Source organism: Pelodiscus sinensis, chromosome 2, assembly GCF_049634645.1.
Source record: "Pelodiscus sinensis isolate JC-2024 chromosome 2, ASM4963464v1, whole genome shotgun sequence".
Classification (NCBI taxonomy): Eukaryota; Metazoa; Chordata; order Testudines; family Trionychidae; genus Pelodiscus; species Pelodiscus sinensis.
The window spans coordinates 17426006-17453854 of record NC_134712.1 but is presented as its reverse complement, the minus strand read 5'-3'; the positions used below and the strand labels follow the sequence as shown (position 1 = coordinate 17453854).

The window sequence follows — 27849 nt, the reverse complement described above, 5'->3', positions numbered from 1 at the left end:
AAGAGGTTAGTCCCTTTCTCGCCATGCCCCCACTCTTGTAGTGAAAATTGTGGTAAGAGAACAGAACTCTATTTTTTTCTGAAAGGCTTTGAACCCACTGCAACCCTCTTTCCTGTGCTAATTTTCTGATGAATCTTCTAAGGCTTTGTTCTTTCTGAACCACAGAAATGTGCCTACACACTCTTGGTTTCCTGTCACAATGTTTCAGATACAGGTTTTTTTTACATAATTTAAGTGATCAGGGCCTGATTCTCCTCTCACTTTTCCCAGATCTACTGTGGTAGATGTGTTGATTTCAATAGAACAGTTACGACTGTTTTACACCGGCGTCAACTGAGATCAGAATCAAGTGCAGAGTCCTCAGATGAACTGGCCTACATCAGCGATGCTGTTTATGAGTGTTCCTTCTTCCGACACGTATCTAAAGGTGTATGTGATGTGGTTTGAGTGATAGCTGCACCATGTGACGTTCTTACCGGAGCAGTATTATTTTGAGCTTACTATTGTGTGCAATTCCTCCTCCACTCTAATCTGTGGACTTACCCAAAAGCACTCCAAGACAGAAATCTGTGGGTTGGGTGGGTTATATTTAGAGGAAAGGAATTGTTTTACACGTGTTCACATAAGAGGTTAAATTGTAAACTGGTTTAATTAATAGGGGAAATGTAGTTTTTCAGCTCTCCCACATTTCAAGTTAAAATTAATTTACTTTGACATTCAACCTCATCTGAGTTTACTGATTTTATAATTTTTTGCACTGCATTAACAATAGCTAGCCATAACCCATGAAACGTTCATGCTCCTGTTATTAGGACAGTACTCACAGCCTCTGCTGGCTACAATTTCCAAAGAGTGCTCTGATCTTATTACACTCTGTAGATGCAGAGTTTGGGGGCTAGATCCTCAGCCGGTGTAAATCAGTACTGCTCCCCTTGTGTCACTGCTATCTGACACTAACTAAGAAGCTGTCTCTCCGGACTAGTTTAAGAGTTCAGGATGACCTCAGAAGTCTGCACACTCTGGGGGGGCTTAATCAGGTCTGACTTGCTGGCCAACAGATGATGGTAGGAAGACACTTCTGGAATTCACCCTGTGTCAGCAAGAGACTTAAACCCCAGTTACTTCCCATTCATATAAAAATAGAGACTTGTGCTGGCTCTTTGCACCAGGATGAATTCCATCCATTGTGAGGACAGAGATGGAGAGCTAACCAGTTTTATATTGGCCCACTGTACAGGGAGTAAGTTGGAGTTTTTATAATTGATGCCCAAAGACCTCTGGGTTCCTAACAAAATATAACTGCAGAACAGGAATTACTACACACAAAAACAAAGCCAGATAACTTAGTTACTTAGGGACTGAACCACACAACCCTGCACACTTCCTTTCTTCGGGTACTGGGCAATAAACAAGGCAACTGTACAAAAAGCCATCACTCAAATGGGAAGCAAATTTGGCTAGAGTACTGAAGACTAGCGGATGTCATGAACCATATTCAGCTGTCAGACTATTGCATAACTAGCTGAAGAAAATGGAGTTAGTGTAAGATTAGAACCTGGCTCAGGATGCAGGGGAGAATTCCAGGCTTTTATTCCAAACTTGCCATGCTCAGTTGTGGTTCCTTCAAATTTCTAGTCCCGTTTAGGGCTTGATATACTAAAATAAAATCTTGCTGCACACTCAATGAATACTAGGCAAAAATTAACTCTGATTATCTTCTACCTTCTATTTGCTCATTCACTTGCAGCAAGTAATTTTTAAGTGCCAAGTAGAATATCGTGAGAGTTTTATACTTAATAAATACTAAGATTGCAAAGGAAAGCTCGGAATGTAGAAGTGTTGAGTCAGGAAGTTCATAATTCCTGGGAAAGTGGTGAAGTCAAGATGACTACTAGTGAAAAGAATGGTTTCTTTTCCGTAAGAATGTCCCCTCCTTCTCTCTCATGGTGAAAGCATGATTGGTTCAGAGATAAGAGTTTTGCATAAAATGAGAAAAAGAGAGATCATTTTTTAAAAGCCAACTTTTCTAATAGATTGCAAGCAGCATCTTGCCCAGAGCTTTACAGACTTTGTTCAAAGTCAATAGCATGGTAAATATTCACTATTGACCCTTCCAGCAAATTGATTTCCTGTAGCTGCACCGTGTACTCCAGTTAATGGAAGTGTTAACATTGACTAAAATGGATGCAGCATCAGGTCCTTTGAACCACCTTTGTTTTGTGGTAGCACCTACTGGCTAAACAAGAGCCCCACTGTATTAAGTGCTGGACAAGCTAAAGATAAGAGTATAATAGGTGGTTCAGTGTTGGCGTATATCCCACTTAGTAACAAGCGAGTGAGTAGCTTCAGAAGCTTGATCCAGAACAACACCTAAAACCAGGGATGTTCCTCCAAAATGGGTGTATTCCTTTGGGGTCATAAAAATTAGGCTAAAAAGCTCATGGAGCTTCAGGGGAAAGCCAAGTTAATCTGTTACAGAAAAAAACAACAAATGGTCTGGTAGCACTTTATAGACTAACAAAACATGTAGATGGTATCATAAGCTTTCGTGGGAACAGCCCACTTCTTCAGATGACCTTGGGGTATTTCAGCTCTTCCACATCTCGTCTGAGCTGGAGCCAAGCTGAACAGAGGTGCAAAGACACAAATTAATGAAGAGTTAGGCAATTTTTTCCCTAAACTTTCAAAATCATTTCCATTCGGATTCAGTGCCCTGGAGTGCTGAGATAGATGCCAAAAGCCAAGAAAACATGAACCAGAGCACCAAGGAAAAGCAAGCTCCATACAGCACCACAGAGGTGGCCATGGCAACGGCCTGAAAAATGGAGGCTTCCCAGACTGAAAGATAAAGTTAAGAAATTGGAAAGATCCATGATGTATGAAGCCTTGCTAGTATCCAGAAGAGATGATGATGAGGTCATTTCCTGCAGGGAATTTCCTGAACACAGTCCAAGGAGAAACACACTAGATTAGAACATTCAGAAGAAAACCCCTCTTATTTCAACAGCAGATAAGGAGCCCAGTTTGCACTCTGTGTTACTATCACTGCCCTCAATGATCCAAAGACTTGAAAAGTTCCACTGCAGAGATAAGGTCTGGGAGACACAATCCCACACAGACAATATCTTCTATAGAAAACAGACAATATCTTCTATAGAAAACTATTATTCTCTTTCCCTATCAGCAAAATTTGGATAAGTGTGGGTCAAGTGACTTACCTGAGGCCACCTCAGACACCTATGCCAGATCAGGGCATTGAATTTAGATTTCTTGGCTTATTTAGACCTTAGCCACAGCCTTTCTCCCTACCTTCTGGACACTGCTTGCTAGCATATTGAGACCTGGATGTAACAAGCTGTCAATGCTTTTCACTGAGAATCGCAGAGGAGCAACATCACATGAAAATCATTAACTAGCAACGTTAGGGCACTAATTCTGTTTCCGTGGAAGTCAATGGAAAAACTCTCATTGACCTCAGTGGAGATCAATGAAGTACTTGATCTAAGCTTGGTTTTGTTCCTGCCTTTGGCAAGGCATTGGCCACCGGTTCCTCAGGTTTCCCTATCTGTATAATAGTGATTCTGTATAGAGAAAATTCCTTTAAATTCTAGGAAGCAATTTTTTTTTTTTTACAAACGCTATGCACTTCATTCAATTATGATGATTACTCCTTCAGGATTTATTGCAATGCCTTCTCTCCCAAAGACGCACCCATGCTAACTTGAACTCAAGCACTTTTTACATGCAAACAGTCCAGCTAGAGCACTTGAAAACGAAGGACACCCCTTTTCCACACAGCTCCTCTCTGAAGGAGGCAGGGAATGGATCACCTTCTTTGTACTTGCTGGGTTTGTGCTGCTGCCAGATTCTCTTTGATATGTTTTAGCCAGCAGGTTTCATTTTTGCTTCCTTTGTTTTACTGAGGTTTTATGAGAAGTGTCAACAAGCTGAAAGGCAAAGATGTGCCAACAGGATGTCAGATTCCCAGTTTTGCCATTGAGCACTAAAACCCACAATTGTCCACTTGCTGGCAGTAACTGGATATACCATGCCAAATATCTGGGGTTACAAGTCCCTGACACAGACAGCAAGTCATTTGGGGCAGGGATCATTGCAGAATCAAGGCCAGATAGGAATAGACCGATGCTTTGCAATCTGCCCTGAGGAAGGGGCAGAGTGCAGTTGCATTGCCTAAGAAAAAGAGCAGGGATTGTACTGTGGCTTTGTTTGTTCCCTGATTCCCCCTTGCTCCTTTCCTGCCTTAATGTGCCAAGAAAATGGCCAGTGCCACTTACCTCCACCCCTGAGCTAGCAGGTGCATGAAGAAGAGAACGGATTCCACTTACTCCCTTCTACCCACCTCCTGCCACTTGCATAGGAAGGGTAGTAGTTGCTTGTCAGAAATTCCTTGCCAGGAAGACTGTTTTCCCTGGGATGCAAGTACCCCATGTCTTACACCCCATTACCTCTCCATGCAAGCAAACAGGCCGGCTCATGATGAAGCCCACAGCAAAGGACAGCCCCTGACCCAAAGCACTCACATTAGGACTACTCAACTTAGGAAGCCCCGAGGGCCACAATGATAACCACAGCACATGTCTATGCCCACACCTTAAGTGTGGTTGCATATAAATGCAAATATTATGCAAATATATACAAATAGCATCTTTCACACTGACGGGCATGAACACAAAGCACTTTCCACAATGCCCTGGGGTTCCTGGCATCTGCTCCCTGGGGGCTAGAAACACAGATACTCTGTACCTGTCTGTTCCAGCCAGCCCGTCTATTTGCGTCTTTCAATGCTGACCCAGCCTGGGAGATGCCTCGCCGTTGTGGAGCATGTTCCCAGAGGGGGCCATGTTCAAAGGATCCCACCCACGGGCCGCATGTTCAGCCCTGCATAAACCCAAACCTTGGGCCACAAAGAAAAGGGCTGCAGGCTAGCGCTGACTTACATGCTGTTTGAGGAACAGGGCTAGCAATCAGGGCTAACCAAACAAATGGAGGGTGGCAATGGGAAAGATGGGCTGATCATAATTAAAGCATCTTCTTTCCTAGATAGACTGTGTGAAAAGGCAAAATAAACAGCCAGGTCAGCTCACCACCTGTCTAGTTAGCTCATAGGCTTTACAAATATAGGAGTCCTGTGGCACCTTATAGACTAACAGATGTATTGGAGCATAAGCTTCCGTGGGCAAAGACCCACTTTATCAGATGCACTTCATAACTATAGGGAGCAACTTAAAGACATTGAGAAATAAAGTAACACAAGGGCACCCTACAGTGTTAAAAAAACCAACCCTTCCCAGAGAGGCCTTTAGTTCCTGTTCTGACATGATTTATGCTTGGAATACCAGCACAGGTAATACAAAGGTGAGTGCTTTGCAGCTAGCCAACCGGCTGCCCATGATCACAGCTCAGCACAAAGCTATTCAAACAGAGGCGTTTCTGCAAATGAGATGCTCCAGGAAAATTCAAATGGCAGCATTCAATGGCCCACAGGGCATCGCCCCCACCAAGCAGTGGGTGGTCTCATGGGATTACGCTCAGCTGGAATGTCATACACAAAGGACTAGAAGGCAATGATTTTTTTTTCTTACTCTGCTTTTTATGACTCAGATTTTCAAGAGGGATTTAGTGAGAGAGGTGCCAACTCTCATTGAATGTCAATGGACTTGAGGTTTCTAACTCTTTCTGAAAGTGAGTCTATATGTGCAATGCAGGGGTGGCACATTCCATAGAGAGGAGGCTGAATGCCATTGTCATTATGTTCCTAAAAGTGAACTGGACTACGTACGACCCTCAATGTGCAGTATCTCCCACACTGATCTGCATAAGTGATGAGTCAATTTAGTTGTCAGACTTGAGGCATCTTAGAAAGACCTGACCAGCAGAGAGTAGGTGCTCAACATTGGAATTCAGACTGTTGGGGGCCCAAAATTCATTTTGAAAATTGTAGCCGTATTCTTTGGTTTTTAAGTAAAGGCCACAAAGATGATGGGCTGGCTGTTTGGCACCTCTTGTCTGGAGCATTTGCTCTTATAATTAGACATAAAGGAAATCAAAAGTACCAATACACCAGAGTAAGTTAGTACAGAAATTGACCCTACCGGACAGAGTTTGATGAGTTTTCTCAGGTGTAAGTTTAAAGTAATTTTAACATCTATGAAATTATGTCAGATTGGTATCAGGATCGGATTTGTTCCAACAGGATCAGAATCTGGTGCAATGACTTGTGTGTGAAGAGGATGTGACTAAGTCAGGACCTCTCATGAACTAGTTCTGGTCTATACTAGGGAGTTATTTTGAAATAACCCCTCTTATTTCAACATAATAAGCAGAGCATCCCCACTACTAAGCCCATTATTTTGAAATAGCAGCCTGGTTATTTCGAAATCTGTACTGCTTTCCACGGGGAATACTCCAGTCACCCGAAGAAGTGGGCTGTACCCACAAAAGCTCATGATACCATCTACATGTTGTGTTAGTCTATAAAGTGCTACTAGACCATTTGTTGTTTTTTTTCTGTAACAGACTAACTCCGCTACCCCCTGAAGTATTTTGAAATAGTTATTTCAAAATAGCAGTAGAGTGGATGCTCCACTGCTGCTATTTTGAAATAACTACTCCCCAGAGTAATTCGAAGTAACTATTCCCCCATGCCTCTGGGGCCCTAAGTTGAGGTAGGAAGTCCACATTAAGGGAGCCTGCCTCGGACTAATTTTGAGGCTCCCCCATAGCGGGGATTTTGTTATTTGGGGAGTTATTATTTCAAATTTAGTTATTTTGAAATAATTTCCTAGTGTAGACATGCCCTTACAGGGGTCGTCATTTTACAGTGATGTTTTTAAATAATAATATCAATTTCAGCAACTTTACTACTGAAACCAATTCTTAAGTTTTTACTCAGCAGAACCTGCACTGAACTCACTAGCAATTCTGTCTGACAACCTAGGTTCCCCCTCAACTGTGTGGCTGTGCAGCTTCCCATTAAGCCCCACACAGGGGCTCAGGGCTGCAGTGTGGAGACATCTCTCTCTTCAAGCGCTGAAACAGCTGCAGCCAACGGAGAAGAGCCCCTCCCCACCAGACACAGCACCAAGTTGCCATGGCAAGGAGAAGCAGGCCTCTCTTCACCATCCATAACAGGGAGCTTGTCCAAGTAAGTCTGAGCTCCAACCCCTGTCCCATCTTGAGTCCCTCTTCTTCCCAAGCCCAGAGATTGTCCTGCAGACCAAAGCTCTTATCCCTGGTTCCACTCCAAAGCCCATACCCCCAGCCCAGAGACTATCCCCACTTCTGCACACGAACTCCCCCCCAACCTTAAGCCCCTCCTCAAACATGAAGCCCCCTCCTGCACTCCAAACTCCTCAACCCTGGAGCCTGCACCCCCAGCTGCAGCCGTCACACTCCTGCACCCCAAACCTCTGCTCCAATCCTGAACTCCATCCCACACTCTGAGCCCTTGACCCTACCCCTGCCACATGAATTTTGTTATGTGCTCCAATGTGAAGGTGATGTACACCACCACCTCCACATTGGTGCATGTAAGAAAATTAATTCTGCTCAGGGGTGGGAAAAATTAGAGGGAGCACTGTACAACGAGACCCTTGAGTCCAATTAATCACCGCTTTAACTCCATTTAAATGGGATTAATTTTGACTTCAGTTTTAGGCTAAATGGATGAGAGAGATGAGGATCCAATGGGCATGGCATTCACTTGGGACTTAGGGAACCCAGGAAAGATATGGACAAATGAGGGAGGGTGCAGAGGAAAGTGACAAAAAATATTACAGATTAGAAAACACTGACCTCAGAAGTCAGATAATAAAACAACGGGGCATGGTAGTTCCAAGGTTCATTAATTCTAATTTAATTCTAGCATCAAGCAAAATGGATTCTTCGTGGTGGACTTCAAGGATCTAACTACTTGACATTTGGGCATTTGTGAGGGCTTTCACACTGATCCTGAACTACACACACATTCTCCTTTCACACCAAACAATTGACATAGAATTTCCTGTTAAACAATTTTACAGAGAGTTTCAGACAGGATTACATTTTTAAAAGGATTAGTTACTAAAGAAATGACAAGCAACTCTTGCGCAACTTGGTTTGCAATGCAGACAAGAAGCAATATCTTATAGCAAACACTGTGTGATCATGAAGGGTAGCTGGCAGGGCAAACAGAAGCATATAGAATTTATAAACAAATCATCATTCTTATACCAATGCTAAAATACTACACTTTGGCTACGTTGTTAGTCTTCAGAAAAGGAGACGGAGGGGGAACTGTTAAGGCCTGTTGTGAAGCAGACTGCATTCAGTCATTCTCCACATCCCCTGAAGATGAAAAAGAACTAATAGGCACAACGTCAACAAGGAAGAGTTTGGGCCAAGTATCAAGGGTCCTGAGGATGTAGATAGAAGCTCAGTGGGATTTTGGAAATGGGAGTCAGACATCAAGATGATTTTAAAAATCCCACAAAGCGCTAGTCATTGACGGTGTGTCTACACTACAGAGAAGATCGCAGCTGCCACTGTCGATCTTCCGGGGTTCAAATTAGCAGGTCTAGTGAAGACAGCTAATTTGAACTGAGAGGGGCATTTTGGTTGATGCCAGTAGTCCTGCTTCCATGAGGAGTAAGGGAAGTTGAAGGTAGAGTGTTCTCCCTTCGACTTCTTGCAGTGTGGACAGCACTAAGTGTCAAGTTAAAGTACAATTAATGTAGCTAAAGTTGCCTATCTTAATTCTAACTTGTCCCATAGTGTAGACATTCCCCAATATTGCTAAGCCCCTAAATGCCTTTAAAATCTGGCCTTTATATTCTGTGCCTCAGTTGCCCACACCTCCATCTGAAACTTTTTAGGGTCTGCAAAAGAAAAAAAAAGGTTGGAAACGACTGTGCTCCATGCAACCTCTCTTTAGGCTGTGCAGTTTTGCAAAACTATTAACATTGAGCAAGTTTATCCACTCCGGCAGTCTCTCCTAGAAATGTCAGCTTGTCACCAGTGACATGCTTTTGTAAGTGCATTAGTCTGTGTTGCTTTTTACTGAGCTGTCATTCTGCAAGCAGTGCTCACATGGAAGGAGTTGATTGAAAGATGCACAGTCAGGCAAGATCCTTCTCTCCCTGCTCTGAAAACACATAGCAAGAGGGAAATTAACAGGAAAAAAAAATTCGAAGGAAGTTAAACTTTAGTAGATGACATCAACTGAAGGTCTCAAGATTTCAATTTGGGGGGGGGGGCTGAAAGTGGGGTTCTTGGTATCTTTCCTGCCACAAGATATAAAGAGTAATCTTCTCTGCTAAAAACACATATTGTACAGTATCTGTGCAAAGATTTGTTTTGCTTTTTAAAAACCCACCATACTTTGTATGAATCTATGCTTCCCCAAGAGAAAGCTTTGGAAAATTCTAAGTGATTTAGTAAAGGGTTTATTAATGGCTTATAAGAGAAGGGCTCAAAGCAAAAACTAAAATGTCTATCAAGGCTGTTTTATAAGCTCTTGTCCCCTCACCCCTAGAGAATCTAAGCACCTCCTCATTTTTAATGTTTGTCCACAGAACACTCCTTTTAGGCAGGGAAGTAAAACTATTCCCATTTTATAAACTGAGAACAGAAACATTAGTGGCTTGCCCACCATCACCAAGGTGGTCTCCTGCAGAACAAGGATCTTAAGTCCCAGGTTAGTGCCACTGGACAGAGGCAGCAGATTTGTATAATTTTTGGTGGTGCCCAGAGCGCGCGCACACACCCCACACACACATATACCTTTTTGGGTTGGGGGCCAGAAAAACTAGTCCTGGGCTGCACACAATTGAGAAGCAAAAAAAAAAAGTCAAAAAACAAAACAAAACAAGGCCTCAAAACATGGCCCCTGACTGAGAAGGAGAAAGACACTCCTCACATTCCCTCATACACCAAAGCCATGGGGAGCCCAGGCTAGTAGATTTTGTGTGCTCCAGCCCCATGGTGGGGTTGGTGGGGGGCTGGAACACAAGTGTGAGCTACTCAGTGGTGGAGGGAGTCCTGAGCCTTGGGGGCCACATCCAGGCAAGCTGGGGGGTCGCATCTAGCCCCCAGGCCTGAGGTTCCCACCCCTGCTTATAAGATTGTGGGAAGGTAAAGATTCTGCTTCTGGGGATGAGGGGTTTGGGATGTAGGAGAGGCTCAGGGCTAGAGCAGAGGGTTGGGGTATAGACTCTAGGGTGCAGGTGAGTGGTTTGGGGTGTGGAGAGGATTGGATTAGGGCCCCCATCCCCTTCTTCTCCCCTTCTCTTCTCTTTTTCTCTCCTTCCCACACTCCCAGCATCACACACACTCACCCAAGCTCCAGGCAGGAAGGACTCCATTCGGAGTTGCCTGGGAGTGCAGGGGAAATGTCATGTGCCTCCTCGCTCAGCAGATGCAGCAATCAGCCTTCTGCCCAGGGCAGCTTCCTATAACTGCAGTGGCAGTGGCCAGAAAGAGAGAACACTCTAAGTAGGGCTGCTTGCTGCAGGAAGGGCAGGGTTCAGATCAGGTCTCTCAGGCCAGGAAGTCGGGAGCGACACTTTGGGGAGGTGCACGGAGGCCAGCAGACAGGGCCAGGGGAGAGACCAGGCCTAACATTGGTAGAGCCTGACCACCACGGGCCCAAACAACTCGCCACCTATGCCACTAGACCATCCTGCCTCACATGCCCATTCTGAATAAGGATTAAACCAGGGACTTTTAAGACTTAAAGCACACTGAGACCTCATGGCTGGACACAAAGGAATCAGCCCTGTACCTGTGAGTTCAACTCATACCCTGTGTACCAGATGCAGAGGAGGAAGAATAACATATGCTGAACCGTACGTGACACAAACAAGCCCAAGTTATGAGGAAAGATGAAGGGAAGGGAAGGGAAGGGAAGGGAAAGGATTTGGAATTCCAGGCAAAGTGTTAAAAGCATTTAAAAGGCCATTTTACATCAATGACTAATTAACATTCTGGAGAAAGAGGTCTCAGTTAAAGACTTAACTTCTTCACTTATGGTGTTAGATCTTCCTAATGCCCATTCCATGAGACTTCCAGTAGATCATCTATTGGCCTGCCGACAAAGTCTTACAAACAGTCCTTAGGTTCCGGATACCCTTTAATTGGTCTGCCTTAGTACCCGACCGATTCCAAAATCTGCTTTCACTCTTAACAGAGGTTCAGAGAATCTCTGAATTTCAAGGTCACATTCATGTGTTTCAAAACATATATCAAATTGAGAAACATGCTTTCCATGCAGTCAATAGAACTTCTTTCTTGTGTACTAATTATGATATATCGTGTTATGTAGCTAAGGTTATGAAACAACCCTATCATAGAATTATATTGGGGATAGTAATAATTTTATTGTTTTTGTTTGCTCTAGGAATAGTTTCTTGTGTTGTAGAAGATGTAATAATAAAAATAGTTTTCATGTGCATACTAATCATGTATTGCCGTTACAATCAAACAAACCTTGTCGGGTCAATCCCCTCGATCTGAAAACAGAAATACAATGCCTAATTAATATAGAGGTTTAGTAGGGTTAGTTGTGCTAAAAGCACAAAAGGGGGGAGTGTGGAAGCAGGGATTTGTATGCAGCCATCTTAGGCTTGTTAAAAGCAGAGCAAGAGTCAGGCTCACTCTGGGTATGTCTACACTACCCCCCTAGTTCGAACTAAGGGGTGTAATGTAGTCATACGGAGTTGCAAATGAAGCCCGTGTAGCCGCGCGGCACTGGGTCCGACCTAGCTGGCATTTAAAAATGGCGCCGGCCGGCTTTATGCAAATGAAGCCCGGGAAATTCAAATCCCGGGCTTCATTTGCAACTCCGTATGACTACATTACCCCCCCTAGTTTGAACTAGGAGGGTAGTGTAGACATACCCTCAGAGGCCTAATAACGTGAGAGCGAGAGTTGTAAGAGACGCTTTCTCCTCTCCGCTTCACTCACTATAAGATAAAGATGGAATGCTGACTCCAGCATGGACCTTGAGATAAGGTAGCCTCTCAAGGGAAATGTGTGGGTAAGGAGACATTTTTTTCTGTTGTTGTATGTAACGGGAAGGTGTATATATTGCCTTTTCTCTCTTTGTATTTGAAGATCTGACTAGGAAGGGGAACTCTCCCCCCCCCCCCCCCAAGCCTCAGTCTTCCCTTGCAATCGCTCAAACAATAAACTGTCTCTGACTTGCTGCTGACTAAATGCAGAGTGAGGATTTTGTTTTCTTCCACAATTTGGAAAAACGTGGCCTGACAAACCACTGGATCCAGTGAACTACTGTCCCATGACTCAGCAGGAGCCTTTCTCTTCTCTTCTGTTCATCCTTCCCGGTTACTTGGGCTTATTTGTGTAACATATGGTTCAGTGTAAACTTAAAACGGCTGGCTGAAGAGGCCATCAACTCTTAGTACGATACACACCCCTGGGGGGGTTTGCACACTGTCCCCATCCCCTAGCACAATCTTGCAGCTCCCATTGGCTGTTAACTAGCCAAGGGGATGTGCTGGGGCCATCCTTGAGGTGCAGGCAGTGCACTGAGAGCCCCTTCCCCCACAAGGGGGACAAAGCTGCAGAGACTATGTGGCCCCCCCACAGTTGGGCACTTTGAGCGATGTGAGGGCACATGCCAGGCATGGAGCCTGTCCAAGGGACCTGCTAGGATTTTGACTGGAAGCCATCTAGGATTTCTGCCCCCAACCACCATCCTAGACCCCATACCTCTTCCATTAATATTATGCAAGAGTTCAGCCTTGATCAAATTCTTTAGTGACCCCTGATCAAAAAATATTGCCCACCCCTGAAGTAAATCCTTCAGTAAAATCAGAGAAGGCCAAGCTTAACTTTCCTGCTATATCTAATTTAATTGGGGGGAGGGGAATGAATAGAGAACCTTTTTCAGGTTTTCCTAGTGCACCATAAAGTAACAAAAGAGGGTGCAAATTTATGGTATCCTTCCAAATCACCTGAAAGAGAATTAACTGGCTACCTACAGCATATAAGCTTCCTGCCCATAGCTGTTCTCTGTGCCTAATAGTCAGGAGCTTTGCACGCATCTGTGTTTGCTTTCCAGGATTATTTTCTAAGGGGTGCAGCCTTGGTTTCTAGCCCTGGATATTTAATGATGAGATACATACTCAGGTAAAACACTCAATATCCCCCTTTGGTTCAACAGTCGCTTCATAACACAACCTGTTTTCTTTCTGCACAGCACACTAGTCAGTTTCCTTCACCGCATGTCATTTCTGCAGTGAGACAGCTGGAATTTACAGCTTTAAGCATTACCAAGAGCCTAGAAGACCAGACTTCCCTTTCCTGTTTTGTAACCTTGTGCTGAGCACATTTCCCCCAAACTGTTATCGAAGTGATGAGACTGAACAAAACCGTTTTTAACTGGGGCTGAGTGGCATACAGGGTAGCTGTGGTGGAAGAAAGGTGGTTATAAGCCATCTTTACACTTCTCTTTCTCCCAGGGGAAAAGTAGATACGTTGGAGGGTAGGTATAGGGTCCAGAGTGACCCAGACAAATTGGAGGTCTTGACCAAATAAATCTGCGAGGTTCAACAAAAACAAGTGCTGAGTCCTGCACTTGGGACAAAAGAATCCCAAGCATTGTTACAGGCAGGGGACTGACTGGCTAAGCAGTTCGGCAGAAAAGGACCTGGGGGTTACAGTGGTTGAGAAGCTGGATATGCGTTAACAGTGTGCCCTTGTAGCCAAGAAGGCTAATGGCATATTAGGTTCCATTAGCAGGAGCACTGCCAGCAGATGTAGAGAAGTGATTATTTCACTTTATTCCACACTGATGAGGCCACATCTGGAGTATTGCATCCAATTCTGGGCCCCCATTACAGAAAGAATGTGGATTCATTGGAGAAAGTCCAGCGGAGGGCAACAAAAATGGTTGGGGGTACAGCACTTGACCTATGAGGAGAGGATTTGGGCTTGTTATAGTCTGCAGAAGAGAAGAGTGAGGGGGGATTTGACAGCAGCCTTCAACTCCCTAAAGGGAGGTTCAAAAGAGAGTTAAGAGTGGCTGTTCTCAGTGATGACAGAACGATGATGGTCTCAAGTTGCAGTGGGAAAGGCTGGCTATTAAGAAAACTATTTGACTAGGAGGGTGGAGAAGCACTGGAATGGGTTATCTAGGGAGGTGGTGGAGTCTCCATCCCTAGAGGTTTTTAAGTCCCAGCTTGACAAAGCCCTGGCTGGATTGACTTAGTGGGGATTGGTCCTGCTTGGGCAAGAGGTTGGACTCAATGACCTCCTGAGGTCTCTTCCAGCCCTAGGATTTTATTTATTTATAAATTGAAAATATTTTTACCCCTCCTATTAAAAATATTTGAGGCAGCTTACAACATTTTTAAAACGCAATATAAATACATATAAAAAATTAAGATACAAGACCCCAAAGGAGGGGGAGGCATAAAACCTGCTAAGACACCTTGAGGAGAGGGGCAGACACATACACAAACTCAAATACTAATAAGAGCATGGGGGGAAAGGGAGGCTTTAGCCTGGTGCCAAAACAGTGCCAACATTGGCGCCAGGTGAATGTCCTAGGGGAGAGAATTCCATAGCCTAGGAGCAAAGGCTGAGAAGGCCCTGCCCCGCATAGATGTCAACCTTATCTCCATAAGTGGAGGAATACGGAGCAGAGCCTCCCCAGCTGACCTCAATCTCCAGGCAGGTTCATATGGGAGAAGATGGTCCTTCAAATGATGCTAGTCCTGCAGCCCTTTGTGCAACTTCGAGCAGAGTTAGAGATGCTCTGATTTGCACGGTTTATAGTGCCTCCCTCTCTGCCCCGTGGGGATTTATGTCAACCCAGGGATTGCTGGAGTGCGAGTGGCTCTGTTATGCTAGGGGAGAAGAGAGGATAGACAGCTGCATGCAAATCAGGGATTCCCCCATGCTTGAAGGATCAACACTGGCTTAACTAACCAGTCACTGTGTCCTCTGTACTGCCAGTGCTGCTCAGAAGGGGTAAAGTGTGAGGGAGAAGCAACTGGCCCAAAGTGTCTGCAGGTCCAATTCTGTAACTTAAGTTTCATTAAAATCCACTGTGCTACAGGGACAAAGCTACTGACATGAGTAAGGACTGGAAAAGTGTCTCCTTTTATCTTGTGCACTAAAAGAAACAGGCTGAGAGTCAAATTCCATTTAGAGCAATGGAGTTTCATCTTGACCCACATCACCGGGATAAATGCCAGTCTCAATTAGATGGGTGTAAATCAGGAGTAATGGCAGTGAGATCAGTGATGAACGCTACCCTAGCTGTGGATCGCTGCGGTGCAGGTACTCAACCTGCTCCTATGCTGGAGGGCTGAAGGAGAATAGCTATGCCAGCAGGGTATTGCCCCTATTCAAGGAAATAGCTTCAGGTACAGATAAAGGCATTTTTATAGCATCTGAAGTGTGCAAAGGAGCTGTACTGGAGCCAAGATCTGGCTCTTAGCTCCTCTAAGGCTGCATCTAGACTAGAAGCCTCTTTCGAAAGAGAGCGTCCATATTACAAGCAGATTTTTCGAAAAAGCGAGCCGCTTTTTCAAAAGAGAGTCTAGAAATTCTCTTTCAAAAAAGCACAGTTTGCATTCAATAGCACCTTTTTTCAAAAGGGTATTTTTAAAAAAAAGGCATTATTCCTAGTAAAATGAGATTTACCGCGATCGAAAACACTGCCGTGTTCTTTCAATTTGCTTTTGATAGAATGCGGCTGCAGTCTAGACACAGATGAAGTTTTTTAAAAAAAAAACCTGTAATCTAGACACACCCTAAGACAACTAGGCTACGTCTACATTGGCCCCTTTTCCGGAAGGGGCATGTTAATTTCAGAGGTCGTAATAGGGAAATCCGCGGGGGATTTAAATATCCCACGCGGCATTTAAATAAAAATGTCCACCGCTTTTTTCCGGCTTTTAGAAAAGCCGGAAAAGAGTGTCTACACTGGCCCCGATCCTCCGGAAAAAGCGCCCTTTTCCGGAGGATCTTATTCCTACTTTGAAGTAGGAATAAGATCCTCCGGAAAAGGGCTTTTTTTCCGGAGGATCGGGGCCAGTGTAGACGCTCTTTTCCGGCTTTTCTAAAAGCCGGAAAAAAGCGGCGGACATTTTTATTTAAATGCCGCGGGGGATATTTAAATCCCCCGCGGATTTCCCTATTACGACCTCTGAAATTAACATGCCCCTTCCGGAAAAGGGGCCAATGTAGACGTAGCCCTATTGTTCTCAGTCACACAGTCAATCCCATTGACATCAGTGGACCATGAAACCACCTAACAGAGCACAATTTGGCCATCTATTGTCTTATGATCAGTGTTCCCTGTAAGCTGCGCACTTGTGCAGCCACCCAGGAGAGATTAAAATGCCAGCTGATTAGCAGAGTGACCACAGCCCGATTTTTTGTTTCTACTCGTGGTGCAGGCAGAACAGAACCTGAAACCTCTGGAGCTTAATGCATGAGCCTTAACAGTGTGAATTAAAAGCCATAGAGGCTCATGAGCTAAACTCCAGAGGCCCCAGGTTCAGTTTTGCCTGTTGGTTTCACATGTGAACCACACAGGGAAGCTGTGTGGGTTACAGATACACATTCACATATGCCTCCGTACACATAAAAAAATGTATCCTGCACATGGACGGAAAAGATTAGAGGGTATATTGCTTACGACCTGCCTGTAGACTTCTATCTATTTTAGAAAGGCGTGGGGGGAGCTAATATTCATGAAGGGCTTTGAGAATCTCAGAAGAAAGATGCTTTGTATAGAGGTTATAGGTATTCAAATGTTGATTTTGTCAGTATTTAAACACGTGTGACAAACACACAAAGAGACATGACCTAAGTAAGAAGTTGCTATTTTTATATTTGTCTCTGCACCACTCTCCCCCTGGCTAACTATAGCTATACTTTAAAGCCTAAAGTGCTTACAGCAGCATTCAAGATTAAATCTATACTATCAAGATGAAAGACTTCATACGCTAATACAAAGGTTCCTGCTTGAAAACCTGCATCCCCTGAAGAACCGAAAAAAAACCCAGATGAAGTGGAGCATGATAGCAATAAGCTTTATGGTAGACTTCCTCCACTAGTGCATAGTGGTGTTACCCTGCTCACCCATGACAAAAAGGAAATGGGGAAGAGAAACAGAAAAAAGGGTAAAATTAGAGCGTAAGCATAACCAAAGAGACCCTAATACAGGAAAGCAAAGAGCATGTGTTGTCCTTATTTGATCTGCTTGGCAAGTGTTGATACGGTTCACACCATCCATTAAATTCTCCGTCATACCAAAGTACCATGTCTGGTGAATTATCTTTTCGACCAGTAACGATAAGATTTACACTTTGGCACTGCAATCAAGCTCCAGTTATGAGTCAGGATTCACTTTTCTAGGCTCCGCAAAAACATAGCAAAAGATGTTCCCTACCCACAAGGTCTAAGCGTAGGACAAGTGACAAGAGGTGGTTTCAGACAGATATCTTGTCAATCATCTCACGATGGCCTAGGTAGTGGCCTCAGGCTAACCACTGCCAAGGGTTTTGGTTGGTTGGTTGGTTTTGGTTTTGTAGGCATCACAGCAGAGGAAAATTTTTATGTTGAGAGTTAATATTTATTTCAAAGATAGATAGAGCCCTGCATATAATGGAGTGGATACCCATGCAGGGCTCTCCCTGCTCTCACTTCACATAGCCACCAGATGGAAGGGGGGACACCAGGGCAGGTACCTGCATTGCCCACAGGGGAAGGATGCAAGAACCTCTGTCCTAAATCTCCCAGCAGGCGAGGCCAGGATCTGGCCCTGCCCATCGTTCCTCTCCCCTCCCACATCCTCCGCCTGGTGAGCCCGAGCCCTGGGTTCCTGCTGCCCCTCACCACCAGTCTCTTCCCTGCACGACCCTGCCCCCTCCTTGCTCATCTGTGCTCCCTTCTCCCACCCCTCCAGAATGTTTGTTGTGTGGGCACAAGTCAAATCTGGATTGTGGATCGGATGATGAGTTGAGCCTGGCAGCCGGGAATCCATATTTTTGTATCTCCACAGGGCTCTAAAGATAGGGACCCCACCCAGTTCACCAAGTAGCTCTTCAGCCAGGGGACCAGATTCGCAGGGGAACAGCATGGAGTCTTCCACCTCTTGGGCACAAAGTGGAATCTCATAACTCTGCAGTGGCCTATTACATGACAAGGAAAGGTAGCCATGATTGCGGACAAGGGGCTAGTTAGCACAAAGAAAGGCTAAGTGTTGACATGGTATAATGGCTGAACAAGAGGCATAAGGGCAACCAGGCATGTTCATAGGTTTGTGGGGGTTCTCTTTTTAATACCATAAAAACAGAGCTATCGGAACTCGATCGGGTGTTCTCACACTCACCCTGCCACGGCTAGTGCAAGGTGCTGTGCTGGGTGCATGGAGCCGTGCAGCCATGGCAGAGCACGGAGAGGGAGCGTGCTCATTGGGGACCCATCTCTCCCTGAATGCACACTGCATCATCCATTACTATGGCCCCATAGGCTATCACCCTGCTTCCTTTTGGAGATTCGATCCCTGGCAAAAGGATGGCAGGGAAAGGCTAGCCCTGCTCCCACACTGCTCTTTTGTGGCCAGCACAAAGGCCATTCACAGGGAAGGGAGGCACCTTTCACACCTCTCCCACCTTACTCTATGGCCACTCATAGTCTGGACCTTGGGCAAGATACAGTGGCTCTACTTGTCCTCCCATACAGGGTTTTACACCAGTATACTTGAGAGCAGAAACTTCCACATCACACGCTTTGCAGAGTGCCCTGGCATGCTCTGTTAACCTTCAAAACTCACAAGGAGTCCTGTGGTACCTTAAAGACTAGCAGATTTATTTGGGCATAAGCTTTTGTGGGTCAAAGCCACTTCATCAGATGCATGGCGGGTCTCAGGTGCCACAGGATTCCTCATTGTTTTTGGAGATATACACTAACCCAGCTACCTTTGTAAGGCTTGTTTGCGATCCTTGTAATCCGATATGTAACACATAAAACTCTGCTTCTGCAGAAGAAGCCTTCTAAAGATGCTCAGCTAAGAATACAATTCATTGGCATGGCCCAGCTGTTTTGGGCCACTTCTGTGAAGCAAAGCACCTATATAATCCTGATTAAACTGGGTTTATGGCTGCTTTGCAGGACTAGGCCTCCACAAAGCAGCTGGAGTACACCAGTGAATCTGGATCAATGTACAGCACTCTATTTTATTAGCTGTGGTGTGTCCTCCACCCCTGCCAATCTATTGCACTAATAGCAAGAGGGTCATTTTACCGACTGCATGAGTCTACTGCCATTCTGGATGTACTCCACAAACCTATTTAGTCAAGCAATTAATAGTCGCTATCGATCTGGAGAATAGTTATGAGTCACTATTGTAACCCCTGCTGTTCACTAGCCCCGTGTGAGGTTATTCAGCATAGGGGAAGCCTTGTGACTCCTTGTACAATTGTGGGAGACTAGGCCTGAGGCTGCTTGGTGTGCTCTTTGTTGTTTATTAGTGTGTGTGCACTTCAGACTAGACCCACTCAGACAAACCACCAGGAACAGGCTTTAGTCTAGTGTTTCTTAAAGTTTTTAAGACCAAGGAACACCAAACAATTTTTTTTTTTTTGTGCAGTACAATATAGAGAGTAGCCGCTCATCATACAAACTGGATAGTGTGTTGCGTTGCCCAAGATGTGTACAACTAGCTGCAGTTTTCTGTTTTCCTTTCACACCATTACACACAGACCTGTGTGAAGCTTGCTTCCAAATTCACTATAGTCTAACAGCTGGATCAGACTAGACAATGCATGACTCAGAGGTTAAAGGTTTTTTTAACATAAAAAAATATAGGAGCAAATTCATTGAGAGAATTGTGGTTTATAATGGGGGAAAGGAAATACCATACAATTTCTCTTGAAGCCACACAGGCCAGCTCAAAGGAAACCCACTTATCATGGAATTTCACAATGCTTCCTAAGGTCTGAAAGAGTGCCAAGCCATGACCATGCAGTTAAGGCAGTGCAAAGAAAAAAAAAGCCCTCAGTCAAAAGCATGCTTCCGTTTTCCTTTCCAGCTAATCTGCTTTCTTTCTTTCTTTTTTCCCACCCTTTCATAAATAGTTTTGCAGAGAAATTGCTTTTTATTTCCATTTTAAGTGCGATTCTCTTTTATCATCTATTGCATTGCTTTGGATTTTTACACACCAGAACAAAAAAGTGTCTTAGGATAGTTTGTGAAGCATTCAAACTTTGTGCTGGTTCTACACATAGGGACATTTCACTCAATGTATATGTAATATGCAATTGCATTAGATTACAGATTACGGTCACTATGGCGTTTAAATACATTTAGTGAGCGATCTTCTATGGACAAACCAAAGGGATTTCCTTGGATTTGTGTGTTGGCTGTGCTCGTGAAAATGTTTCTAAGCTGTTCCCCACCCCCACAATTACTACTCTCTCCTTATTAATTCCCACTGAATATTCTCTATCACAAAGCTCTCAGGAAATAAGTTAGCATCAATCGATAATATGCCTCTAGTCACAGCTGGTGATCTGAGAAATGGCTTGGCCATTTTTGCCAAAATGTTAGAAAATACAATTTATAAAAAAAAACAACCCTCTGAGGGAGATACTTGGCATAGAAAATTTCAGCCAAAACAACTGATCTGAAACAGGATCTTATAGTAAAAGGTGCTGAGGGACCTGACCTATAGGCATAGCCATCTGAACTGTCTAATTCCTTTTCTCCCACCTGTTGTCCAGCTTGTCTACTGAACGCTCCAGGGGAAGGACTGATCCTTAGTAGGTGTCTCACTTGTGTGTATACATTGCCTGGAGCAATGGGTCTCTGATCTTGATTTGGTGTTCTACACTCTGCTGCAAGATAAAGATTCAAACACTGTTGAATGTGTCCCTGGAACGTTTATTTTAATATGAGTTTGGTTTTCTTTCCCTTGTACTACCTAGTAATATGTTAATATCTCTCTTGGGAACACACTGATGGAGCTTCCAAGCCAAGAATTGGATCTGTTAGTATCCCCTGCAAAATGGGGGTGGTGGGATTAATATCTACCTCCCTCCCTCCCTCTGTGATGGGCTGGATCACAGAAATCCCCTTTGGTTTGTCCCCCAGTGTGCTGATCAAGCCACTGATGACCACCTTCTTGTGCTCTGGGGCTCCTCATCTCTCTGTTCTGCTGAGCTAAGGAAGTTAAGAGGCAAGTCACTGGCTAATCGTATTGTCGATATGATGTCTATCGACCACATGATTAGTCACTAAGGAAAGGCTTGCACTGGGTCCAGGAGCCACACCCGCTCTGCAGTTTAAATGCAGTAAGAGACAGGCATGCAGGCAGCCCGGCTCCTACTACATTTAAAATGCAGAACTGCAGCAGGGGTAGGTCCTGGACACAGCATGAGTTGGGACTGAGCAAGCCTGGCTCATGCTAGGTCCGGGACCTACCACCACTGTGGCTCTGATATAGAGACAGCAAGCGGGGTGGGGAGGAGGGGAATGCAAGTAGTTGACAACTACCTGATAAGCCTAGGTTTATTGGGTGGTTGACTAGTCGACTACTCGCTTACATCCCTATGCTGAGCCAGAAGCCCTGGTCTCCTGCAGGCAAGGCACACAGTTGGGGTTAGTGTCCTCCCCTCTAAAAAAGCAACACAGATGCTGAATCAGCTCCTCTCTGGGAGAACTCAGCTATATAAGGCAAGTGACAGCATCCAGAAACCTAATCCCTCAAAGAAACGGAAACCCCAAATAAATCGATCTTACTTCTGTATGAAAATTTTACACAGAAAAAGCTCATAAGGTCAGCCCTCTTTGCCAATAACAGAGAAATATACACACTGGTGGCTTCCTACTCCCTCAGATAACAATTAAGTACACTGGACTTGATAATAAACAAAAAAAGTGTTTTATTAAATATAAAAAGTAGATCTGAAGGGTTTGATTTGTCTGTTTTAACTTGCAAAGTAAGTTACTAAACCCAAAGAAACAAAACAAGCCAGCTAATTCTAATCCACTAAGAAACCTGCTACATGCAAATTCTTACCCGAAACAGTTGTTCTTATCTCAGGCCAGTATTGATCTTTCTGACTTGGGCCTAGCATCTTTGCCTTTACCCATTCATGCAGTTCTTTATTTCCCGATTTCTTCATGTGAGTGAGGCAGTTTCAAAGGCCAGCTGAAGACAAAGACCTGACTGCTTTCCATTCCTTAAATAAACTTTCCCACATTCCCCTGGGGCTGGAAGCCTTTGTTCAATCTCCCCACCACCAAGGGTGGGTACTAGATTCACTGAATCATAGAGTTGGAAGCCATTAAGTCCAACCCCTGCTAAAAGCAGAACTAATCCCAACTATATCAACCCAGCCAGGGCTTTGTCAAATCGATACTTAAAAATCTCTAGGGCTGGAGATTCCTCCCCAGGTAACCCGTTCCAGTGCTTCACCACCCTCCTAGCGAAATAGTTTTTTCCTAATATCCAGACTAGCCCTCCCCTAATGCAACTTGATATGATTGCTGCTTATTCTGTCTGTTACCACTGAGAACAGCCTCCCTCCATCTTCTTTGGAACCCTCCTTCAACTTGTTGAAGGCTGCTATCAAATCCCCCCTTACTCTTCTCTTCTGTAGACTAAATAAGCCCAAATCCCTTAGTCTCTCTTTATAAGTTATGTGCTCCAACCCCTAATAATTTTTGTTGCCCTCCCCTGGATTCTCTCCAATGTGTCCAAATACTTTCGGGGGGGGGGGGGGGGCGGAGGGGAGGGCAGTATTGCATGCAGTACTCCAGATGTGACCTCACCAGTGCCGAATAAAGGGGAATAATCACTTCCCTAGATCTGCTGACAATGTGCCTACTAATGCACCCCAATATACTGTTAGCCTTCTTGGCTACAAGGGCACACTGTTGACTCATATCAAGGTTCTCAGCCACTGTAAACCCAGGTCCTTTCCTGCTAAACTTATGCTTATCCAGTCTGTTCCCAGTCTGTAGCAATGCATGGGATTCTTCTATCCCAAGTGCAGGACTCTGCACTTGTCCTTGTTGAACCCCATCAGGTTTCTTTTGGTCCAATCCTCCAATTTGTATAGGTCACACTGGACCCTATCCTTATCCTCCAGTGCATCAACTTCTCGCCCTAGTTTAGTGTGATCCCTGAACTTGATGAGGGTGTAATCCATCCCCTCATGTAGGTCATTAATAAAGATGTTGAACAAAAACTAGCCCCAGAACCGACCTTTGAGGCATTCTGTTTGATACCAACCATACATCGAACTATTGATCACTACCCATTGAGCCCGGCAATTCAAGATGAATTCTAGTACCAGGTGGCACGATGACATGTCTTTCTAGGACCAACCACAGTTTGTGCTTACATGAAAAGTAGAACCATTCAAAGATAATTGGTTTGAATACTGAGCCATTAAGTTCCTAAAGTATCACTAATGGTCCTCATTGCCACATTTAGAAATAAATCCAAATTCATACTTCATATTTCTAATTTTATGTATAAGAATGATACCTGCACAAAAATAGGATATTCAGATTCTGCAGATTGTAACTTTAAAAATGATGTTACATGACCTGTTTTGCATTAAGTTTCTTCCACAAGCATCTTCAAATTATGCATATTCAGAAGCCAGTTTTCATAAAGGAGGGGGTGGCGTGATAACCTCACAGCAGGTTATGATGTTTTGTGAAGGGTAATGTAGATATTGGTACTATTGCTAGAGGGAAGGACAGAAGAGTGGTCTGATCACAGGACTCAGGATCCCAGATACCCTGCATTTGAGTTAAAGCTCTGATAGATCCCCTGGGGATCAAGGACAAGTTAGTTGTGGCTTTCTCTATTCACTCTGACAGTCAATATCATATGTCACAAGTTGAAACTCTCTAGTCCAGCAACTTTGGAACCTGACCGGTGCCCAACCATAGAATTTGCCGAACCCCGGGAGGTCAATATTGTCTAGCAGCATTACCAACACTTCCACTGCATAATGGGCACTTAGAAGACATTTTAGAGATACATTCGAGCTAAATAGCACAGAACACTGAGAGCCAGGGCTGGTGGCTATAAACAAACTTTATGAGATCGCGAGAAACTTGGCCACACCCATGAAAAGTGGACATCTTGCTAACTAAAATCATACCAGACCGTGGATGTTGCCAGACTAGAGTGTGCTGGACTAGAGAGGTTCAACCTGTAGTAACTCTGCCTTAATTCCTCCACCTAGAAAATGAAGCTAATCATATTTCTCTGAAGCACTAATGTTTCCAAAGTGCTTGGAAGATTCACACTTCAAACCATATGCTTACTATTATCTGTGTTCGACCATTTCTCCACTTTAGGAGCACAATCTATGCTAGTGAAGCAAGCAGCCATCCCTATAGTTGTATAGACCCTGCTTTCAGGGTTTTCCATGACTCCTTGTAAAGCTAACCTCTTGCACAGACCTCTCCTGAGTTATTTTTAGTTTTGAGCCACTCTTCCAGTTCCTTGCTGCGGACTTAGCAAATTTCCACAGACTCCTCAGACCAGAGGCAGCAAACAGAAAGCAAAATAAATAAATAAATAAATAAATAAATAAATAAATGAACCAAGTCAGAGCTCACAACACTGATTCTATTTAGTGACAAAGAACAGAATGGGGAGTTCTGAAGAGGGAGAGTAACAAACAGGTGGCAGGGATTGCAAACATCTTTCCCTTAACATATTGCTAAATGAGAAAGGGACTGGAGGACGGGAAGGAGACGTCAGTTGAATGGGAGATATCTGCTACACTCCTATCTGGTATACTCAACTCCCATAGATATTAATAGAACTTTTGGGTATAGAGATAACCCAAACAAAGACTCATCAAGGGATAAGCTTTATTTTAAAAGATTAAAGATATGTATATCAAGGTTTCCCTCCACACAAGCATAGATGCATACACAAATATCTGACTTGCAATGCACATTAAAGATTTGGGCTCCAGCCCCAGAAAGTGCAACCTCTTCAAAATAACAATTTAGCTATCCTCAGCAGCATATAAAGAGACAGCAAGTTGTGTCTAGTCACAGACTACCGACTTTATTGCAGGTGCTTTCCCACTTCCCCTGCTTGTTTTCCCCCCTCCCCAGCTATAAATATACTCTTAATACCCCTCACAGCATATTCTGCCATTAAAACGCACTTTCATTCCAAATTTCATTCCTAAAACAAACTCCAGTTATGAACATGAATGTTCATTTGAGAGAGACTGGGGGCTGGTTGCTAAACCTAGCACCTTCATGAGAGGATAGATGGTCCATCTTGTGACTGAGACAATAGATGGGGAGTCAGCTGCTATGAAGTTCAGTTGCAGACCCTGGCACAGCCACTCTGCGGGTTCTTGGCCAAGTCATTTGGCTGCCCCGTAACTCAGTTTCCCCATTTGTAAAATCTTGTGGCTGCCTTGTCTATTTCAGTTGTAAGCTGTTTGGGGTGAGGTCTGTCTCAGTATTTGTGTAGTGGTTGGTAGGACAGGGGCCTCATGGCAGCTGATGGCCTTGTGGTATAACTGCAACAAATAAACAATAAGCTTGCAGAGATGCAATTGTACACAAAAGCTGAGAAAGAGCAGACATGAGAGCAGATGGATTCTGTAGCCACGCTGAGGGAGGGGAATGCCAACAGGATATTGAAAAACAAGAAAGACGTGTCACATCCTCTACAGTGGTTGCACCTGTGCTGCAAGGTCTGCTCTTTGTATCTTCCATGAACCTGATTTCTTCAACTCAAGCAGCGCACTTATGGAAATGTACACAAGGAATTGTGTTGAGAAATGTTCACTACAAAACCTGACACACACATCAGGCATGTATCTGACAAGAGTCCAGAAAGCAATTTCCTCCTCTGTCTTTAACAGCTGATGCATAAACCCAGAGTCCAGAAATATATCATTAGATTTCCTAGATTGTAATGAGTCATGAATGAGACCCTAAACCAGCCAAGCTCTTAATATATTTGTGCATAATCTCATTTAAATCAATGAGACTATTTACGTGTTTAACATTATGCAAATGCTTAAATGTATTAAGGAAGTCATATGCCTCTTTTTAAATGTATGAACAGACCAACTGACATCAGGGACACTATTTTTTTGTAGTTTACATTAGGTATGTGCTTAAATACCTTGTTTAATGGGCTAGTGAGAACTAATATATTGATGAAAATATTCAACTATGCTCTTTCTTTCCACAGATTTCCTTCTTGTCTTCTATGCATCTGGTTGCAAAGTGAGCAGCAGATGCTATCATTGTGATTTGGGTAAAATTTTCTACTCACTTTCCAAGCCCTATCGGTAGTTTGAGTTATGTTTTTATACTGCCAACAACTCACTCTACTATTATGACTGTGTGTTATCTTTACCCATAAAACAATAAAATATTGTAGTCAATAGAGGATGTAGGTACACTAATTATACCCAACCATTGAAAAGCAGATGTTTTTCTCTCTCCAAATGTGTGGTTATTCAAAAGGTGATCAGAGGTAAAACTCCTCCTACCAGTTGTCATATCACCATACGCAACATAGAAGAGAAGTGTGGATAAATTCCAAACAGCTAGGCACATAGCAGAATATGTGGGAAAAAAATGTGTGCACGCTGAAGGAAGATCAGAATTAAATTTAAGATAAATACAGAAAAGTAATTAAGTGATTTTCCCCTGCATTCTCTCTGCCGCAACACACAAAAGCTATTACAAAGTGGCTATTCTGAAACAGATGCTGTGATAGGATAATAGGGTAGCTATTTGTAACGCCACACCATTCATTTTGGTCCATTTTGATCTTTTAAACTTAGAAAGGCCTTAATCGAAGTGATACACATGATGAAATTTTCTCTCTGCCTCTGTCGGCTGGTACAATTGAACGCAAATAAGAAGCGGAAAAAGATGAAGCATGAACAATTTTTTAGATCAACCACAGTTCTCTGTGGGTGTCATGACCTCAAAAAACCCGACTTTCTCATTAATTTTCCCCTCTCCCCACGCCCTCTCGAAGTAAAAGCAAGTACTGAAACCAGAGCCATGCTATTTTCAGGAACAAAATGAACTAATTTGCATTGTTTTCACATAGCGTGCTACTAATTATTTTCAGTACATTTTCATAGAAAACAGAACAGTTTAATGACAAGAAAAATATTCCTTTCCCCTTGTAGGCTAATTTGCTAATACTTTGCTTAAATGATACCATAACATCGTAATTGCTTAAGGTCAAATGCTGATCTAGTGTAAACTGTGTTCAAGTCGGGTAACTAATGGGCAACTGTAGTAAATTCTTGTGCAGATACTATCCATTAATTCATGCTGGATTGAGCTCATATTGTGTCACTTCTTGTAACAGCCCAAGTATATTCATGAAGTATGAATATGTTATGGCCCAAACTCATTACGATTCATACCGCACAATCTAACTTTTCATGGGAAATGGTGAGTCAAACCATCCTCTAGCTCTTCATCAGGTGCACTGTGTTGGGAAGGGGTAACCCAGAGGCATAAGCAAAGCAAAGAGTCCAGAAACCATTGTGAGGAAATCTACTACCCAGCACTTTTTATGGATGTTCTAAATAGGGCAGCATTCCCCATCCCACCACTAGGGACTTAGGCCTTGGATAAATCATTTCCACAAATGAGGGGAATGTGCCTCTGTCATGATACCTCTTTGCAGAGGCACATGCTCTTGTTCATCAGGAGGACTCTTTAAAAGGCCTCTTATGGATGCTGGTATAATCCAGAGGTACTGGGAAAGGAGCGTGAAGTCTGCTTTACAACTTAGCGAAGCAGCACTGACTCATTGCTTTAGCCCCTAAG

At 43.8% G+C, this 27849-nt stretch overlaps 2 long non-coding RNA genes across 2 annotated transcripts in view; one reads left to right on the top strand and one right to left on the bottom strand.

Annotated features, from left to right (window-relative positions):
- The window catches only part of LOC112545869 (uncharacterized), a 289154-nt gene extending 278355 nt beyond the window's left edge, over positions 1-10799 (bottom strand). Inside the window, exon 1 of the long non-coding RNA XR_012901218.1 lies at positions 10335-10799. This is a non-coding gene — a long non-coding RNA (uncharacterized LOC112545869). The remainder of the gene's footprint in view (positions 1-10334) is intronic.
- The window catches only part of LOC142826937 (uncharacterized), a 36345-nt gene that overhangs the window by 2444 nt on the left and 6052 nt on the right, over positions 1-27849 (top strand). The gene's annotated exons all lie outside the window — the stretch shown is intronic.